The 13,178-nt window shown below is 35.2% G+C and overlaps 2 long non-coding RNA genes across 7 annotated transcripts; both read left to right on the top strand.

Annotated features, from left to right (window-relative positions):
- The first annotated feature begins 214 nt into the window (after window positions 1-214).
- On the top strand, window positions 215-3,030 carry LOC103929507. 6 transcript variants are annotated; one of them, XR_007259806.1, is made up of 6 exons: window positions 217-402; window positions 487-548; window positions 1,154-1,251; window positions 1,433-1,500; window positions 1,920-2,009; window positions 2,343-3,030. It is a non-coding gene; the product is annotated as an uncharacterized LOC103929507 (long non-coding RNA). The 6 variants fall into 6 exon arrangements; XR_001951566.2 differs by having other exon boundaries at window positions 218-402; window positions 2,291-3,030; XR_007259805.1 differs by having other exon boundaries at window positions 215-402; window positions 1,433-2,009.
- A 1,509-nt stretch (window positions 3,031-4,539) lies between these two features.
- LOC103932094 lies at window positions 4,540-7,217 on the top strand. Its single transcript, XR_007259811.1, has 4 exons — window positions 4,540-4,780; window positions 5,016-5,134; window positions 6,296-6,399; window positions 6,886-7,217. It is a non-coding gene; the product is annotated as an uncharacterized LOC103932094 (long non-coding RNA).
- Window positions 7,218-13,178: the final 5,961 nt, after the last annotated feature.

Here is a 13,178-nt window from a genome sequence, read left to right as displayed (position 1 = left end):
ATTGAAGGGTAGAGAGATTAGAAGGGTAGAGAATCCTGTTTTATTTATACATACTAAAGGCCAGCAAAAAGTTAATGTTCATCATGTGAGAGGGGCTACTTATTAGCAGTGAAATAGCGATTCTGCCCCTCTATTTTCAGCTTTCTTTCTTTGTTGCACAGTAAAATTACGTGTGTGTCCTCTTTTGTTTGTGCTGTTCAGCCTTCCGGCCCTTCCCATTCTTTTCCCTCATTGGTACCCATCCTTTTCGATCTCTATCTCGCAGAAGCCTTTCTTCCTTGTGAAAGTGTTGCTCATCGTGGAAGGAGAGAAGGATGAAAAATGGGGCTCTTCCATTTGCTTCCAGAACAGATTTCTCAAGCTCTCTCACTTAAGCCGCGAACTCCTGGCCTCCGTAAGAAGGTCTCTATATTTTTCTCACTTTTTTTCAATTCGTGATCGAATTTTCTTTGCATGAATCCCGTTTCGTAAAAATTTTATACCCAGAAAAGCTTGGCTCCCGTTCTGATTTGAGGAGATTTTAAACCCATAAAAGCTTGGGTTTCCAGGTGAGTTTTCCGACATATTTGCTTTGGGTTTGGTTTTTGGGGTCAGTCATGAACTCAAATTTGCTTCAACCTTTTGAACTTAGGGTTAATTTTTTATTAATGAATTAATTAATTTTTTCTGAAGAAATTTAGAGATAAGCTATTCAAGTTGGAGACTTTGAGTTCAGATTTCTTCAAATTCAGCAGACCCATTTGTTGCCCCTCTCTCTCCTCTCTTTCTCTCTCTTAATCTCAATGATATTTCTCTCTCTTAAATTCAATATTATTTATTAGTTGAACTTGACGCATCTTTTGCATGATTAATTTGGTTGATGGTGAGAGGAGGTGTATTATTTGCATGATTTTTTGTTTTTTGTTTTTTTTTTTTTTTTTTAAGAAAAATATATGTGCAGTTTTCTTGGACTTGATTAGCTTAAGAAAATGATGCTGGTAGAACTTTCTCATTTTAATTTCTTTTAATTCAACCTTCATTTTCTGAAGCTAAATACGTGAAACCAATTATGGTGTTTTTAAAGCTACAATTTTTTAATTTAATCAGTTTTTCAAATTCTAAATTTCTTGGAGGCCATAAAAATTTAATGCACAACTGCTTCTTTCATATGCAGCTTTGAAGAAGAAGATAACTTCTTTCACTGCAAGGACTTTAGACCTCTGATCTTCTGGCCTTCACGCAATCTAGATCTTCACCGTCAATCTCACTTGGGTGAGATTGTTTTTCGGATATGTTCTTGCTTTGGCATGGATATTTCCTCTTCATTTTAATTAAATCTATAGATGTTTTGAAACACTGCCTACCTATCATATCTACTGTTATTTATTTATCATCCTACTCTTTTCTTATATTATCATTTCATAATTTCTTCCTTTTTTTATTACTTTGTTAGGCTCTGCATTTTGTGAAGACAACTTCGTCGCTAAGATTAAAATAGAGATTGTAGTGAGCAAAGACCGGGTATGAAGAGTCTGAGTTATAATTTTAGTTCTTAATGCATTCTTTTTGAAGTATTGATGCTCAGGGAAGAAGGGTTGAAAATCACAGATTGAATCCTGCTCTCATCACTACTTAGGTTGAAGCTGTGGTTAACAAAATAATTGAAGCAGCCAGGACTGGAGAAATATTATTATTTTGTGTTGAAAATGATGTATACTGACTGAATTCAAACTATGACATCTTTATAAGTTAGCTTATTTTTAGACAATTGTTTAATGGCTTTGTACCTTTCCATTTTGTCACCTTTTGATGTTCTAAGAGATACATATACCCCTCCAGAGAGAATCAGATTCATTAGTTTACATTATATGTCATGTTTGTTAAGTGAGATACCACAGCCATCTAAAAGTTTTAGTCCACCATGTTATGTTTGTTAATAGGAACCCAGAAGAGTCCCGAATTCAGTTTCCACTCTGACTGAAGATGGAACTTGGTGCTATTAAGCTATCATCCTCAGCTTCAGAATTCAGGTAGCCCATGAGTTTTACATTGCTGCTTTCGTTTTATCTACTAATTATTGTTCTATGAATTGTGTTCTTCAGTTAAAATAATGATGCATCCTCCTTTTCCCATCTCCTTCGTTTTTTCATTTAGATTTTTCTGTTTGTGTATTATAATTTTTTTAGAATTTCTGTTACTATGCACTTATCAAGAAAGTCAAATCTCATGTGATTTGTACATCCACATTCCTTACAATTTGCATCTCATTATATGCAATCTGTTGGTGATCAATTCAATTCTCATCTTGAAGCTGTTCTGGATCTGAAGATGTTGAACTTGATTGACGGAAAAGGTGATGTCAGGCCTTGTCCATGTAAGGAGTTGCAAAACACCAACCAATGATATGAACATGGTAGGGTCTTGAAGCAATTCACCATTGTAAGGAGCAAGTTTAGAAGCACATGAAGGCGATGCACATGGTTTGGAATCTAGCATGTTGGCTTTTGTTAGGAGATCCTCGACATACTTGGTTTGAACCAAGAAGAGCGTGTCTGCCGATGAGCTTGAATACCAAGAAAAAAGTGCAATGGACCAAGATTCTTCATAGCAAACTGAGTACTGAGCTTGTTGATAAAAAATTCACAATGAGAAGAAGAGTTACCTATAATCAGAATATCATCAGCATAAACAAGTATAAAAGTGAGTGAGTGATCAACCTTGATAAAGAGTGAAGGATCTGCTATAGAGGAACGGAATCTGAGAGCTACAAGACTACGATAGAGCTCCTCATACCAAGCTTGCGGGGTTGTTTGAAACCATATATAGACTTGTGAAGCTTGCACACAAAATGAGGTCTGGGAGGATCTATGAAGTGTGCCATGAAGGAAGGCATTGGAGACATCCAATCGAGTAATCTGCCAATTGAATTGGATAGCTAGAGATAAAACGAGTCTAATAGTTGTTGATTTAGCGACTGGACTGAATGTTTCATGGTAGTCAATACCATGTTGTTGAAGAAACCCTTTAGCAACAAGTCGTGCTTTATATCGATCCAAACTGCTATCTGCCTTGTATTTAACTCAATACACCCATTTAGATCCAATAATGTTGTGAGAATGAGGTGGCGGGACAAGTGTCCAAGTGGGAAAAATTTCAACGATTAGGAGCGTACAAGAAATTCAACGTAGCAAAAAATTCCCAAAAAAATGCGAGAGCTTTCTTCAAGTATTTGAATCAAGCTCTCAATGAAACCAACAATTTGGGGTAGCAAAAATCTGCCGTCTTCAGTCTTGATGAATTTATACTGACAAAACAATCAACACTTTTGATCACAGACCAAAGCTCATGCCTCACGAGGTTGGGGGGTTTGGCTAATAAATCTTCGATGCCTAAGTTAGTTTTTTTAAAAGGAGTAAGTGTTTAGAACTTGTATGCGTAGAAAAAAACTTACCAAAATTTGGTGAAGATTAAGGTATTTATAAGAGCAGTTCCATCGGGAGGTGGAATAGCCCAGCACCCTGTCCAAGTGCTCCAGCCTGCAAAACAGCCTGGCACGTAGTCCAAGCCAGGCAACAGACTAGCCCATTTCGAACAAACCCAAAAGCCGGCCTATTTGGCTGGCGCGTGCATAACACTCGCGACTGGGCGCGAGTAGGAGACAAGGGTGCAGGTGGCGGGGCCTGCTTGCCAGCCCACTTGTGTTTACCCAGATGAGGGCTACGTGGCCCTCCTCAAAGTTGTTGGATTTCCAACGGCTAGTTTTTGTGGGCCGTTGGATTTCCAACAGTAAAAAAGAATTTAAATTTGACTTTTAAAATGGACCGTCCGATCATAGATCAATAGTCCATGTTTTTTTCACCAAAAAAAAAAAATAAAACAAAAAAAAAAAATGTCCAACGGTCAGAATTTTGACCGTTGGCCGCGTGGCAGCTCGTTGGCTGTTGGATTTGAATATTTTTCAAATCCAACGGTCCAGATTAATTAACAACATTAAAATTTATTAAAAATTAATTAAAAATTATGATTTTTTTTTTTTTTAAATACAGAAAAATTTTAAAAAATTAATTTTTTTCCTATAAATACCTAACCCTCATCTTCCACCTTACACCACTTTTCAATATTTTCTACACTTTCTACACTTTCTACATTTAAACAGGAAGTGACACGCGGCTTGTCGGGATTAGTTGAAAATCTTAGTGGAAATCTATTCACAACATAGTACGTTCGGATAATGACACGTGGCGTGACGAGATTGGTTAAAAATCCTATCCAAAATTAAAACTATTTTTTAAATTTATTATTTTATAAAAAAAATTATTTAATATTTTAAATGGACTGAATGCCAGCACATTTTGTAAGGATGGAGATCGTTTGTGCCAGCGTATTTTTAGATTGGGTGCCAACACATTTTTTTAGGGGTGGAGATGCGTTGACCTATTACTGTTCATTATGGTTTATTACTGTTCATTGAATGGATAAATGGGCTGGGTGCTAGCGTAAAGTCTTTACGGATGAAAGTTGCTCTAAGAGGAGTGGCCTGCTATAAGGTTATGATTTTGTCCTACACACGGGGGTATACTTGCCATTTCACGAACCACCGTCTTCTCGCAATTTCACAAACCTCTACCATTGCCAATGACTTCTCTAACCTAAATCAAGCGTGCTGCTGCAACCAAGAACACGAAGTTGGTCTCAGCTGATTTCTGTAATCGGAATCGCCGACGATTCCGGTGATGTCTGGCCTCGATATTGGTCTCAAATGACTCATCATCACCCGAGGATCCTTCTAGGCCCATTGCATGTGAAGATCTTATTCAAATTTGTGATTTAATATAATTGAATTTTAGTAAATTTTTCATGATTTTGTAAAAAAAATTCGTTTAAATTTCTGACCTTTGGAGGGTTCTTCATTAAACTTACGGGTTTTTTTTTCTTCTAGATTTTGTAGAATACTTGGATTAAATTTGTGAGTTTGGTAGTATTTTTTCTGTGCATTTTTGGTGAACTTGGTTGTGGGTTTTGATGTTTGTCTGCAGCAGGGAAAGGGACGAAAATCATTCCACGCTTTCCAACAGTTCCTGACTCTGATTGTGCACTGCCAACTCACGAACCAAGTGCTATTTCAGCACTTGCAGGAGATGAACCAAGCGAGATGGTATAGTTTTCTGTAATTTTTACCATTGCTGTGTGTAAATGACCAAATCGAAATGTCTTTGAGCTCCTTACAAATTCAATTTCCTGACTGATTTTCCTTTTTTCAATTTGAATTCAACTCTGTCCGATCATATTTTCTTACATGGTTAGCATTAGAAACCACTACTCCCCAATTCCAAAAAGTTAAATAAAATAGATCAACCCTCCTTCAGTTTTTCCTCTTTGTTACAAACAAGTGTATTGCCATCTGCATCGAATATGTGTAATTTGGTTGTGATGCGGAAGCTTGAGAGGTCCTCTAGAAATGCAGCACTATCTAATTTAGTTGATTCAATCAAAGCATAAAAGCAAACAACTCACATACAGAAATTATATCAAGCAACTGGCTTTTCAATCAAAAGTTAACACAGCTAAATGTTAACCTAAAACCCTCTCATATATGGCTACATTGATGTCAACAACCTTTTAGTTTGTTAGTCTTCACCGGTTCAGTGGCATCTTTGTAAAGATCGTCCTTATGAACCCGGTCTTCTCCAGAGGGTCTGCTCGGTTGATTGGTAGAATAAGGTCCCAATATCTCTACCTTCATTTATATATATATGGATAGCTGCTTCGATGTTCACTTGGTGTACATATTTTACACACAAAGCACTTTTGAAAGTTTACTGTTATTAATGTGAGTTGGTTTGTTCTTTTTTACTATTAAACTAATTTGTGGACCCTAATTTCTACGAGAGCATCTCATTGTCGTGGAAAAAAATAAATCATGAAATTAAAGAGGAGGGCTTGATCATAACTCTTTAATTTACATGAACAACCTTTACATTTCTGCTAAATATTAGTTGGTGTTGGACCTGTTATTACACGTAACGTGTGATATTCTTTTGTTTGCTAAAAAGAAAGTGATTCATTATATATGCATGGTGTGTGTGAGTTAGTACAGAGCTAATAGGTGAATCTACATAGAAGAGCATTTATATACCTGCTGCTTGATGTGGAATTTTGCTTTCTTTTTTTTAGCAATAACACTTACAATCTTGGATTCTATTACACCGAAAGCAGATCAAGTTTTAGAGTGAAATTTATCATGATTTTGTAATTTTATTGGTGTGAATTATCCTGGACAAACACCATGATGTCTTTGCTAATGAGTAGTCTACAGGGTCCTTTGGTCCGAAAGAGTTTCAGCAGCTAGGCAGTTACAACGGTCGTTGAGTACTTCCATGTGCCTCCTTATGCTGGGATTTTGTTAGACTCGTATCCCAGGTGTGTATTTTATCTTCATATATTTCGTAGTCTTATTTAGTTTGATACATAATCAGCTAGAAACACATTCAGTTGGGCGAATTCTGCATTGTGACATACATGACATTGGAGTTATGCTCTGTTTGTGATTAAGGATGGTTATGTTTTCTCATATTTACATTAATACTGTGAAATGTTGAGTAAAAATCAATTTAGGGGAACTATATACTGGTAGAGATGTGCATATCAATCCTGCCTAAAGTAAAATTTAGAAATCTGGCATAGTGAAAATCTAATAGAGAATATGAGAAACCCTACTTAGTTTTATGAATTTGTTTTGGTGCCTACAAATGAAATCTGGCATAGTGAAAGTTTGCTTACTGAAATTATAACAAATTTTCCTTCATCTTTAGATTTTCATTCAATTCAATTCTATTGCAATTTAGTGTGATTCAATTCATAAGTGATCAAATTCTGTTTTTAATTCCTTCTTCTTTTGATTTTCAGTTCAACGTTGTCGTACAAAATGAAGGAGACATCATTAACGGAGTTATGGATTTTGGTGTCTTTAGTGAAACAAAACTGGATCGTTTTAACTTTGTATAGTTGCAAGCATAAAAAAAATCTCTGGGATAGAGCCATAGCTTTTGAAAAAGGGTCCTTAAGGATGGCGTACCAACCTTCCCAATTTTTTTCATGTAATATATGAATGTAAATAGCACTTCCTTAACACATGGATGTAATATATGTATATAAATACCACTCTGTGGCACATATATTTTTCCAGACTTCTACGTATTCAATAATGTTTTCAAACCCCACAACAACGTGGGGGTACCCTTGCTAGTTTTGTACAAAACATCATTTTACGCAAATCTGTTGTTTCAACTACATGCTCAAATTAAGCATAAGTTGAGAACGTGGCTTTTAAGAAAGGAAAATGATAAACACATACTTTTTTTTCCCGTTATACACCTATGTTTAATCATGTTGATTGTTTTTATTGATTTATTCAACTCGTTGTTTAGAAATAAAGAAGGATGTGTGATAAACTAATTAAAAAAGGTGTGAAATCCAGTTTCCTTAAGAAACCAAGAGAAATGTAACAGGAGAAAACGAGACACTTCACAGTTTCATTATGCACTCTTTGTTAAAAAAAAAGAAAAATAAAAAAGATGTTTTTAGTCAAAATGGTCTCCGAGATTTGCATAATGCATCGATTTGGTTTCTGAAATTTAAAATCAATAGAAGTGGTTCCTGAGATTGTCCATCATCCATCATTTTTTATCATTCTGTTAAAAAGCTTCGTTAAATTGAGGGTATTTTAATCAAATTAAATTCTCCACTTGCTTTTTCACCCTCTTCTCTCATTTCCCTCACATGTTGCTGATTTTGGCAGTGAAATCAAATCTTCACCCATTATTAAAAACAATTTGGCGCCAAATTCAAGTAAATCATCACAAATGATCCCCGACTTTTTCCCTTTCGTTAATTTTTGGAAAAAAAAACTGCACAATTTGCACACTTGAATATAAATGAAATGGATGGTTCAGAGTATGGTATATCTACAGACAAGGCTAAATCAATAGAATTACCGAAAAGGGATACCACGTTCCATTACATGAGATTTTCAACATGACCATCATTATAACTTGCAAAATATCCAAAAGCAAAATATTCAAATGTTCAACATCAACAAAAAAAAATATCCCACATGTTTAACACCAAGATCAAACTCTAAATGTTCTACTGCAAAATCAATATTCAACTGTTCTAATTCACAAAAAGAAGAAAATAAATGGTTGTAGCTTGTTTTCTTCTATTTTTGCAGTGACATCCAAACTACAAACTCCCTCCATACTCAAGGCTTCTAGGGCTTGCCTCTCTTTGTAGGTAATTTGTACCTTTTGTTGGTAGATTGTGATTGTGGTGACACTACTTGGAAAGTGACACCAATGCAGCCTTGTACCTATTAGTCACCCTATAAAATCCAAATCATACTCCTTTTAACACAATTTACACAAATTATTATTGCAAAAAAAAAAGGTAAAGAATAAACAATACAAAAACTAAAGAACTGCATCCAAAAAAAAAAAAAAAAAAACTGAAGGACTATTGAATGTACCATTTAAACTTGTGGAGTAGGCTGTGAGTTAGATACTACTATTCTTATGCCTCTCCCTCTTCCCATGCCTCTGCCCCTTCCCACCAACTTTATCAACCAATTTAATGAACTTCACTTTCATTATCAAAAACTACAATTTAAGAACAAAAATACAATATAAAACAAATTATACCTCTAGTATAGATGTCACGCCCCGATCCCGATACGTCCAGGATCGACACATGATGTCACCAAGTATCTGTATCTCTAACATACCCCGCCTCCAAGATATGTGCAAACACAATTCACGATCCAACTACATAGTAATTTTTCCTACACTTTATGGCTGCATCTAAGCTCCTCATTAGACTACCTACGTACCCTACATAGGGATCAAGCCATTCGTAGTTCATTATTTCACTACACTCGAATATTCATCACATAAACCGTTATGTCCGAACAATATACCACAATGCATATCATGCAATATTTCAAAGAACAAACGACTAAGCACAATCATATTCCCTAGCCATATTTATCAACAAGTTTAATCATAACAATAACAATGATATCCAACATAACAATCCCACATGACTATTAACATTTCCACATCATCCATCACAAAAATCATCATGTTTCCCACATAAAATCACAATTCATAGCATGTAACATATTAAAGAATTAACAATGAACAATATTATTCTCCAGAAACATTGATCAACTAAAATAATTATACTAATAACAATCATATCCAACGCCATTCCACAATCCCGTCAATTAATTCATTCATGAATCAAGGATGCATGATCTTAGCATTTAATTACGTTAATCAATCATTACGATAACATATCATTTCACGAATTTAATTAAAGAACTCTATATAATTCTCTACTTGGGTTATGAGTAACAACATGGCAAATCTAATTTATATTCACAAGGTCTAATGTGGATAATTCCTATTCACTTGAATCTAGGGTTCCAGACTAGTCCTTTTGGAAATGTTCAAGAGTAAGGATTCTGGACCACTCAATAAAATCCAACATCGGGTTCCGGACCACCCAACGGAACCAAAATACCAAACGGTTTCTTGTAATCTACCCAGACCTGTCATATGTAAAATCGGTGCCTACTTCAAGGGAATGGTGCACTAGCAAATCAGAACTCGGTTAAGCTACCAAGCTCAAGTGAGTGACAATAATACAAATATGTGATATTCAATAAAAACAGACCATCAATCGCAATCTATAAACATCGAGTATAGAATCATGCTTTATGCAATCATAATCAAGTCACTGAAAACTCCGAAGGAGTCACCCAGACATCCAACGGCTTTTCCCATTCAAACCACCAAGATTACCAAAAATCATCGTTCATATGTGCATTAAAAGTTATGGCTAGAGTGACGCAGTTCGGCCGAAGCCTACATAAGTAACCAAACAGGAAGTGGCCCCCCAAAGCGGATTAACCAAGCAGAGCCACCCCTGAGAAAGTAACCAAGTAGGCAGTGACCCCCCAACTTGGATTAACCAAGCAGAGTCACTCCTGCAACTATTAGGAAGTGATCACCCAATGCGAATTAACCAAGCATGATCACTCCTAAGCATACATGGCCATAAGGATCGCCCAATGCGGATTAACTAAGCGCGATCCATATATAGTATCGTCCCCTAATGCGGATTAACCAAGCAGGACCACTAGTGACCCCCCAATGCAGATTAACCAAGCAGGGTCAAGATAATCAGGTAGGTAGTGACCCCCCAACGCGGATTAACTAAGCATGATCACCCCTAAATATAAATGGCCATAAGGATCGCCCAACGCGGATTAACCAAGCGCGATCCATATATATTATGGTCCTCCAATGCGGATTAACCAAGGACCACTAGTGACCCCCCCAATGCAGATTAACCAAGCAGTGTCATAGTCCCCTACTAGCCCTCAATTTATAAAACATTTCAATACGCAATTCGAATTATTTTTTCACAAATATTACCAATCCATAAATCAAATCACATTTAATAAAAATAGATCGATGGCCAATTATAAAATAATCACATTTTAACAGAAAACACATTTATAAATAAAAGGATAAATTAGAATTAGATGCCTCATTTTAGATTTTTCTAAATTAAACATCTGTTACTTTTCAACTTTTGATTAAAGTGCTTTTACTTTTAATTAAACTTTATATTCCAGGTATAGTCTTAATTTAAGTATTTTATAAATTCTTTTAAATCCATTTCTATGTAAAAAAAAAAAAAAAATGCACTCAATAATATTCATTAATTTATTGCTATTTTTATGGAATCTCATCCCTTCCTCAATTTAAGGATTCAATTATATCTACTCGGGTTCAAGATTAATTGGATAAAATATAGTTTTTCCAATTTCCAACTCAACATTTTATATAGATTATTAAAAAAAAAAAAAAAAAAAAAAAAAAAACAAGAGTTCGTTTATAATTAAAATTGAAATGTAGACTAGACTGCCTAATTTCATGCAACTAAAAATAAATTTGAATTTTTTAACTATTACTTATTGTAGAAACGTGAACTAAGAGTTTTCACATTTTTATTTTTATCTAAAATGAGCCCTTATTCCAATAATTAATTATTAAGAGTTGACAAAATATTTTTTAGTGCAATGTTTTAATGTGAAAAGTTATATTTTTTTTTTGGGTTACACAACTTACACATAACGTACCATAAGTTTTGTATGTACCAAAATAAGGATAATACAACGTAGTAATAACTTGGTACGTACTAAATAAAGAATTGCATAACGTACCAAAAGCAATATTTTATAACGTAATACTAATACGTACCTAGATTAAATTTATATAATGTACCAAATGATTGGTACGTTATATTTAATATATATGTTTGGTACATTATATTTAATATATGTGCATGTTATATTTCATAATTGTATGTTAATAGGATGTTTATGTGTTTTTAGAATTTAAAGCAACAAATTATTTGAATAAGAAAAATTCATTTTGAACGAATTATGTTAAGATAAGATAGGATGTTTGTGGTGATTTTAGAATATGTGTGATATTATTTTCTGAACTAGTTGGTTAATTAAATACAATAAAAATCATAATTTTTAATTAAAAATTAGTAGAAGAATGTTTGATCAAAAGTTTAAGAGTTATAGATGTTTGATTAAAAAAATTCAAATTTGAGGCATCTATATCAAAATGCCCCTTTATAAAATCAAGTCATATCCACAAAGGATATTAATATAAAGAATCGGGTAATCACCATATCACATATATTAAAGTCACTCACCGAGACAAGTCTGCAAGGCTTCACGGAGTCTCTAGTAATACTGATTTTAGTAATTCAAATGGTTCAAGACCTGTTGACCAAAAGTCAACAGTGTATCAATTTAATCCGGAAGATCCACACATCATAATCTAGATCCATAACTTCCTAAGGTCCACATTATGCTCAAGGAACAACATACTAAAATCTCATCGCGATACAAGGGTCGGATCTCCGCCAATTGCCAAAAATAGGTGGCGGTGAACAATTAATTTTACTAACTTAGAAATCTAATTCGGGAAGATCCGTAAGCCGGATTCCCAATCCGTCAGTTCCAGTTATCCTCAAATATTATTTTCTATAATACATTAAATTTTTATGACGATCCAACGGTCGGATTGTTGATTCATACAATGGTCAAGTGATGTACCGTAATGAAACTAAGTTCAAACGATCAAACCACGTCATACGGATATCAATTATGAAATCAGAGCATCTAATTGAACTTAGAAAGACATTGTTGGCCCAGTGGCCATGCGCCACCGAGGGTGGTGGTCGGCCTTCTTGACTCGCCGGAAAATTCAACTATTTAAAAAAATTAGGGTAAAGTACAAAAAACTATCTCAACTATTGGTGTCACAACACTTTCATATCTCATCTTTTAAAATTGACAATGTCATACCTCATCTTTAGAATTTGGTCCAATGTTATACCTTCCGTTACTTGGCCGCTTACTTTTCAGTTAAATGCTGACGTGACTTGATTCGAGGCCCACTTTCTATTAAAAAATTAATAAAATATTACTAAAAACTTAAAAAAAAATTATTTAATATTTTTTAAAATAATAAAGAAAAGTAAAAAAAAAAAATCCAACCCAACCTCTATTCGTCCCTTCCCAACCCTCTTTCTCTCCCCATCTTCATCTTCTTCCCTTTTTAATCTTCAACCAAAAAAAAAAATAAATAAATAAATTTGAAAACCCATCACCCCCCCTTGTAACATCCCACATTGCCCAGGGGAGTGATCCTTAAATGTATATTCCTATCCCTACCTAGCACGAGGCCTTTTGGGAGCTCACTGGCTTCGGGTTTCGTAGGAACTCCGAAGTTAAGTGAGAAGGGGGCTAGAGCAATCCTATTATAGGTGACCCACTGGGAAGTTGCTTGTGAGTTCCCAAAGACAAAACCGTGAGGGAATGGTAAGCCCAAAGCGGACAATATCGTGCTACGGTGGTGGAGCGAGCCCGGGAAGTGATCCACCCTGGGCTGGGATGTGACAAATTGGTATTAGAGCCTAACCCTGGCCACGTGTGTGCCGACGAGGACGTCGGGCCCCTAAGGGGGGGGTGGATTGTAACATCCCACATCGCCCAGGGGAGTGATCCTTAAATGTATATTCCCATCCCTACCTAGCACGAGGCCTTTTAG

The sequence above is a fragment of a genome, unplaced genomic scaffold (assembly GCF_019419815.1).
Source record: "Pyrus x bretschneideri cultivar Hongxiangsu unplaced genomic scaffold, Pyrus_bretschneideri_v1 Contig274, whole genome shotgun sequence".
Classification (NCBI taxonomy): domain Eukaryota; kingdom Viridiplantae; phylum Streptophyta; class Magnoliopsida; order Rosales; family Rosaceae; genus Pyrus; species Pyrus x bretschneideri.
This window is presented reverse-complemented; position numbering and strand designations above follow the sequence as displayed.